Consider the following 8,587-nt stretch of genomic DNA (forward strand, 5'->3'; position numbering starts at 1 on the left):
GAATAGTAGCAGGAGTATCAGAATAGCGATGTACGGTGAAAGCTAATTTGTTCTACCACACAGTACTGAAGGTTATCTGCACAGAAGTAGTCTGGCACTCTGAGAAGCACAGAATGAAACTCAACAGGATTTTTATTTACGAAGAAAGAGTTCTGCAGACTAGAATGAATGCGTCCCTAGGGGTCTAGGAAAGGTTAAAGCGCTTGTTCGCAGGTAGGGGAAATAATAGACGAGAGTGTACCGTCAAAAGTAGGAAGTGAATAGTTGCAGGTATGTTATCGAACTAAATGCGGCAGTGCTTTGTGAAAATAGGCAATGATATACTTTGGGGACGTGCTTGCATTCTAAGTTGTTTGGACTAAGATGTGCAATTCTGTCTGCAGCGGGATTTCTGGAAGAAATAAGAAGAAATTCGCAGAGCAAGATGCGGCTCAATGGCGAATTTTTTGTCAGCAAGTAAAGCTCTTATGGTGTAAAAGACAAATCAGTGGTACTAGATAACGGCCAAAAGAGGGCGTCCAAATCAGATACTGTTGAAGGCTGAACCTCGTAATGAAGCCGACTGGTTGAGGTCGGTAATGCCTAATGAGATGCAGGAGGCATCAAATTGCATAATCAATCAGCGGAGAAAAAACTGAATATTTACCACAACCGAGGTGGATAAAACAAGTAGGTAGGTTAGCGGTAGATTTATACTTAGTGGTTATTACATGAGTTGGGCAACACCCTAATCTAGGAGGGAATTTAAATGCAAGAGAAATAGTCATCAGTCCATTCAGCACCCCGTCACGAAGAGACTGGACCATACCGTGGTGTGGCGGTCTGCGTACCTCGGCGACCCATTGAGATATACTGGAGAGTGTCCGCACGATGCTCACAGTGTCACTCATACCAGGTTGATTCATGGGTAGAGGTCCGACGAACACAGTCTCCTGGCCCTCCAGGTTGGGGGTTGGAACATGTATGGCGATTTGTTTCGTAGAAAAGGTAATGCATTTGCATTTCCCCGCCAAACACCGCTGCCTTGCGGTTAGGCTTTTGACCTACCCAAGTTCGAATACTTTATCCGCAGGTCCCAGCTCCAGGACTGACCGGTTTGCTCGCCTTGAATCACACTCAGCTGCAGCTTCTGCACCTCCAAGTTCAGTAACAACCCTAAACACTTCGAAGTCTGTTGTCAAAACCCGAAATCCTGTCTACTTAGCCACCTTCAATTTTCGCACACTGAAGCAAGCTCATTAACAGGTGGCTCTTGTGCGTACGCTGGATTCCCTCTGTATTGATGTATGTTGTCTGTCAGAAACAAGGACGCAGGACGCTAGTACTGTGATCGAACTGACTGACTCTCGATCTCCTCCAGGTTCCGACTGCACACCTCTGGTGATGCAGAGGCCGCTGCAGCTGGATATGCTGGGGTGGGTATTTTATTGAGCAAACAAGCGAAAGGGTCCTTGTTTGATTAGATACCCGTTGACAGTCGCCTCTGTGCGGTCCGTTTGGCGACATCTGTGAGAGAGTCCAGAAAATTGAGGTTCAATCGCACCCTGTTTATTGTGTTTGCATAAGCCCCAACTGACTGTATCCCCGAATCTGCCAAGGAGAGTTTCTATGACGCTCTAAGTGCTCTTCTAAGCAAGCTAAAATCTGAGATATTGTTGTGGTTGCTGGTGATATGAACGCCCAGGTAGGTAAACTAATCGCTGCTGAGGCCGATTGGGTGTTCGCTTTGGTTTGGACACAAGACGCACGGACAACGGAAAAAGGTTACTTCAGATGTGTGGCGATCACAGGCTGTTTCTTTGCAGTACGAAGCGGAAATCGCTTGACAACGTGGTGACCAACATGAAACCACCGTCGAATCCAAATAGACCACATCACCGTCCGGTATGGGTGGTGAGGGTCAACCACCGCCTGCTGCTCCTTCTGGAACACCAGCGTGGACTTCGACCATGCACCTGTACGCTGCTGCTTTTCATTGAGCTTTCCAGGTGTACGCAAATCACGCACACATCACTTAGCCATTGAGTAGTTAGTGGACACAGAAATCAAACGAAACTATCAGAACCTTCTCCTCGAATGCCTGCCGGACGGTACGGCGTCGGATATAAACGACCATTAGGAAAAAATACCCAATGCTCTACTCAAAGCAGGAGCGTCTGCTTGGGTAAGACCCGGCCAACCTCATCCAAGCATTGGATCTCTGATAGGACCGTGTCTTCACTGGAGATCCGGCGAAAGATTCTACCTGGTCCCCACCACATCTCAAGCATTATCCGACGCCAGGTCAAACTGAGTTTCCGCAAAGACCGAGAAGCTTCGTGGACCGGAAAGGTTAAGGAAACGGAAGATGCGAAGAATGCTGGAAACGTGCGCAAGTTGTTCCGCTTGATTCGTTCGACTGGTCCTCGGAAACCTCTTGTCAGCGAAATAATCAGGGACAATCATGGCTCCCTGATATGCAGCAAAGCAGACCGTGTAGACCGCAGGACCCAGTAGTTCGAGCATCAATTCAGCTGGCCATCTGCCACCTCCAATCCGGAAACCCGGCTTTCAACAGAAAAGTGGGCTGTAATTATTGAGCCGCCTTCAGTCTCGGAAGTGTCCGAATGCATTTCTCTAATCAAGCGTCATCGTGCTGCTGGTCCTGACGAACTTCCACCTGCTCTTTTCAAGGTTGGCGGTGGAGTCCTCGACCGGTGCCTGTCTAACTTATTTGGGTCTATCTGGGAGAGGGAGACCGTCCCAGACAGCTGGGGTGCATCGATGGTGGTGCCCATTTTCGACAAGGGTACTCGCAGTGAATGTAGCAACCACAGAGGTGTTAGTTTAACGCCTGTCGTGACAAGGCTTCTGGCGTCATTGATTCTTCGTCGTCTTATTGTGGCACGCGAAGTCCTGTCTCGTGAGAATCATGCGGGATTTCCACCGGATAGATGTCCCGTTGACCACACTTCACACTCTGTCAGGTGTTAGAGCAAAGCCACATGTACAGACGACCCACAACCATGGTATTCCTTGACTTTAAGGGTGCGTCCCATTCTGTTGCTCGATAAGTGGTGTCAGACAAGGATGTCCACTCTCTTCATTCTTGTTCAAATTCGTCATCGATGAAATAATGAGACGATCACTGGACGGTTTTCAAAACCCCGGTGTTCAAATTGTCGCTGGTGGCAGCCTTGTCGATCTGGAGTACGCAAATGGCATCGCCTCATCTTTGATGACCATAGCGAAGCACAAACCCTGTTGAATAAACTGACCGCCATCATGCCAACTTTTGGCATGCACCTTGCAACTTCAAAGTGCAAAGTCCCGCTTCAAAACGTGCCGTCTGAGAACATATCCTTTACAGTTCAAGGAGAACCACTGGAGATTGTGGAAAACTTCACACACCTCGGTAGTTGTATTAGCCCTGACGGAAGTGTGTCTGATGAGGTCAGAGCAAGAATCTCCAAGGCTCGAATCACGTATGCGAATTTGCGCGAGACATAGCCTCTTCGGGTAGATGATGTGAGGCGTCTTCAGGTTTTCGACCACCGGTGCCTCAGATGCGTGGCTAGTTGTGGATAACCTCAGCGTGTCAGTAACGAGGCGATTGGAAAACGGGTATTTGGTTGTGCTGCAGGCACCCCAATCCGAGAATACATCCAGCATCATCGAATACGATGGCTCGGTCATGTGCTGCGCATGCCAAAACACCATTTACCGAGACGAGTGTTGTTCTCCGTGCCTCCTTCAGTATGGCGCAAATCGTGAGATGGACAGAAAGGCGTGAAAGAGATCACGAAGAGTTTGGGTGTTGTTGGTGTTGTGCGACTCGCAGGATAAAATCCCCGAGACCCCGTCTGCGCTTGGCTGGATACGTTGCAACAAATGGCGGCTAATCGATGTCAGTGGCGTTCGTGTTGTCAGTATCTTTTCTGATGGTCTGATTGAGCGTTTGGAGATGTAGGCACATCAGTATGCCTGACATAGGCCAGCACTAGGTCCCCCTCCTTTAGGGCTTTGAATACAATTATATATATGTATATATATATATATACACTATACGAACCTCATGGTTGTAGGGCAGTGAAGCATCGTTGCCAACAGTGATGTTGCTGTCTTGATTGATGATGACGTTCCATTCATTTATCTTATCAGCATGAATGAACACATGGTGCGTAAAAAAAGCCTTGAGCGTGTGCCTTGTACCCTGGGGACAAAGTGATTAGGTATTATATATACTGATGTTGCTGTCTTGATTGATGATGACGTTCCATTCAGCACTTTTATCAGCATGAATGAACACGTGGTGCGTAAAAAAGGCCTTGAGCGTGTGCCGTGTACCCTGGGGACAAAGTGATTAGGTATCTGATTATATATATAATATAATTTTCCTGTCTACTGCCTGGATTGGCAAATGGTAGTGTATGTTCTATTTGGCCGACAAACTGAGGTTTGTTGCGTTGGAAACAAAAGTACTACGGAGGCCGGATAATCGAACGCATCATGGTGCATCGTAATAGAATGATCAATCCGGCAGGGCATACTTAACCAACATTCCTTGCGCATGCTACCAGATATGCAAGGTTAAACACCACCAAGCAGTCTTAATTGGAGCTTGTGCGTTGTTGAACTACCCCCTGGTATCGGAATACGTTATGGGTTGTATTTTCGCAGGGTAAAATGACTCAGATACTCCTGGGATATCTTGAGGACTTCAAACGAAAATATCTGAGAACTGTTGCCAGAATCGGTTGGAATGACGTTGGATTGATGCTTAAGTCGTGGGTGTTACAAGTTTTAACTGAAGGACAACCACGGAACTTTAAATTAAAAAATTTCGAGGCTGGCAAAATCATTGCCTCATGGCTCACCGATGTGCTCGAATTTGAACTGGTCAGTCTCCTTATCCCCTTCACCTTACTTGGGGATAAATTATCAGTCGTTTATAATTCCTTGGGTTTTATTAACTCTGTGACCGAGTTTTGGTGCATTCTGCCTTGTCCATGATATGTTATGCAAAATTGTGAAGGTCATTGAGGAGCAAGCTTGGTACTTAACGAATCTGACCAAAACGAAATGGGCAATAGCTTCCTTAAACTTGGACTACCGGCAAATTTACGATTGAGGCCTCAAATGTGACTGATATTATGGATTTCATTTCCTTAAACTTGGACTACCGGCAAATTTATGATTAACGCCTCGAATGCAATTGATATTATAGAACTCAGTAACAGTCAAGTGTATGTTGTGAGTATGGTTCAAACATGCATATCTGTTCCCCAAAGAATGTACTGCATTGTCACTGCCAGCCTAACACTGCGGCCGTTTGGTCAAGTTCCTGTCACTGAGTAGGAACTTTCCGAAGATAAATCAATTTGCGATTATACACTTACAAAGGTGGACCACGCAACTGATTTAGTGACGCTTCGGTCATGCATACATTGATTTACCCCGTGTAGCTTGTGAAGTTCACAGCCTTCGCAAATGGGGCAATAGCACATTTTGTCGGTTGCTTAGTGTAGCGGAAGCGGACGCCACTCTGAGTTCTCACGACCACGTCGGATTAGCGGAACTAAGTTGTGTGCGGCCACTGAAGTATGATCGGTAAGAACGAAACCGCGCTCTCATCAGTAATGATTGCTTTGCTGCAAGTGAGCTCAACGAAGCCTGTGAAGTTTTGGAGAACGCAGAGAAACATAGGCGTCCTTTTTCACTCTCCTGGAAAAAGCTTTTGTATTCCCACTACAATCAATATTCATACAGTTAGTAAGTAACCCAATCATTTGTGAATGTCCGTGGCGTATAACATGCTGTTGTTGTTTTATGAAGCCAACATGATTTAGCCAGGAGATACCACTCAATAGAGTGCAGTTGTGGGCGGGTTGGTTCAAAATGTCAGATAAGTTCTAGTAAAGTTCATCTAAGAATTACATCGGGTTGTGTCTAGTGTGGCATAGCAAACAGCAATGAACGACATCGAAGGTTTGACCAATATTGTCTCATATAGGGTGACAGGGTGGCTAATATGTCCCATGCACACAGCTGATTTACAAACTCTCGAGCACACTTCACCCAAAAATGGCAATTCAAACGATTCTCAGTGAGAGCTGTCTTGACATGAGGGTTATAGCAGAACTACAGTATAATCTTAGCGGTTGACACCTTTTATATACATGTGCATTTGTTCCACCACTTTATTATCCATCCTCACCGTTTTCGGTCAACTGATGTATCTAGCAAGGCAGCAAAGAAATACTGTACACACTGAGTTTCGCACGAATTTCTCCTGATCTTGCGGCAACTTGAGGACGCGATGCATCCAGAGTGTCCACCATCGATCGAACATCTGGCGCATAAGCTACCAAACAATTTTGATTTCTAGACCAAATATCCTACTGAACACATGTAGGTAGTTGACTAACCCTCAAAATATTCCAGCGATTTTGTGGTTACCGTGGTATGGGGTAGAATCTTAAATGGGCCGATTAGATAGCCGACCGCGTAATAGTATAAAAATCATGGCCAGAATTGCTACCGATCCTAAAATTTTGAAACCAAATCAATCCATGTAAAATATTTGTCCTAGGCAAAAGATGATAAATGACATTCGATACAGAGATATCAATTTGCATTTGCCATAATATACTAGTTTTTTTCCGTTTGATTGCATATATTTGGCTTATTATAAATCAGCAATTTATAGGAGACTGTGAAAAAAAACTAACATAGTTCAAAGAGTGCCCACCTCACGTGTAACTCCGGTAGGCCGTTTGACGAGATTGCACCTCACATTCATTGCAAACGCGAAATGGAAATACCGCAAAGCTAAATGCGCAGCAAGTGAGTTTATCAAAAGCAAACCGAACGCAGCGTTTGGACGATGAAGTTGGGAGTGCATTGGAATTCAGTTTCATGATTTTTGTTGATTCTGACGGAATGAGGGTGGCAGGTTATTTTCCTCATATTCGAGAGCAGAGAAGGATAAACTGACAGCATGATATGACCCACCAAATAAGACCAGCTTCGAAAAAAATTCTTGACGAGCTATCAAATTTGTTAGACGAAGCGGTCCAGACTAAAAGTGCAGCGATGCAGTTCCGTTGTCATACCTACTATATTCGGAAAGTGACGACGCGCAGCAATCAATCCGTGTAAAACAAAAGTGTGAAAGACATGTGATTTTCTTTGAACATACCACCTACGGTGCAGGCTTTGTTTCGCTTTGGAGGCAACCCAGCGGGCCAGAATTTCGTGTGTAGAAAAATACAGTGATGGCTCTATTGCTGCACGGCAGTCAGATTCGGCTCGTGCTGGCGGAGTTCTCAAACACCCTGAGATAATTTATCATCAACATCCTAGAAATCTAGATCCACTAAAGCGAAAATTGATATCTCCGGCTAGCACACACATGGGGGCATTTAGTGTTGGTCACCTTCTGGATTGATACCGACGAGACCCGCTTGGCGCTTGACAGTCAGCCGATTGCAGCGGCTCACAAGCTATCAATATATGTACAGAGGGTTTCGCGTGCTGCGAGGGAATTTAACTAGGATTGACGACCAAAGGAAAACCATATTGCGGAGGTATGGTATTCGAATACATTAGCCGTCGTCACCGCGACAAGATAAGCGGTGCTCGAATCAGGTTTAACAGCTCACAATACGTATTTATTGAAACTGTTAAAAATCTCACTGGTCAGGAGTTAGTTCACAATCAATATGTGGAGCGAACGGACAAAATTATGGTACATGCCAAATAAATTAGTCACGCTGGCTGAGAATCCGTTTGGCAATGCATGATGCAGGGGTATAATCAGAAGCAAATTTCCACTTATCAGTCTGAGACGTATATAGTGAAGTTTGCCAATTTAACGCATGAAAACGATGTTTCCCCACCATTGGGTGTTCCCATTCTCACAGGAGTTTTCCAACCACGAATTTGTTCACGTCTAGCGGGAACATTAAATCTTGCTACAAAGGCTGTATGAGACTGCAGTGGTGCGCAGCAGAGGACCTGTGAAACTTTCGTGAGTTATTCCGGGAGGTTTTCTTAATGCCGAAAAAAATCAGGGGAATCGCCAGATATAGAACACCTGCGTATAATTTGTAGCCCTGGCACCACATCTTACGAAAGTGGGCCTAGCTGGCGCCCAGTAAAATCATCCCTTTAGCTTACTCGTCAGCCATTGTTCTGCCAGTAGTGCTACTACCTATGTTTCTCCAGAATATGTCAGGCAGGCAGAAGTAGTCGGACTTGGATATTTTGTTTCGCGGTATAACCGGAAACGCCACACTTATAATGCCGTACCGTTGTAAGGAGCCTAAAACGTATACAAATTAGCCCAGTCGGGATCCGGACGCTTACTAGTCTGCGATTCAAGATAAATTGCTGGTAGTATCGGAGAACCTGTTGAGAAACTTCGTTGAAATTTCTGGTCCCCATGCCGTCTTGGAAGCTGAAAATACTCATTTATTCCTACAAAAACTGTAACAAAGTTAGGTGTTTAGTGCTGAGGCCTCATAGTACATCGCATATAAGATCACAAGACACGGTCAATGACTGCAGACCACTACTCATTCAAGTGTTTACATATGCAGCGCGT

The sequence above is a fragment of the Opisthorchis viverrini genome (genome assembly GCF_000715545.1).
Source record: "Opisthorchis viverrini unplaced genomic scaffold opera_v5_551, whole genome shotgun sequence".
In the NCBI taxonomy this organism is placed as follows: Eukaryota; Metazoa; Platyhelminthes; class Trematoda; order Opisthorchiida; family Opisthorchiidae; genus Opisthorchis; species Opisthorchis viverrini.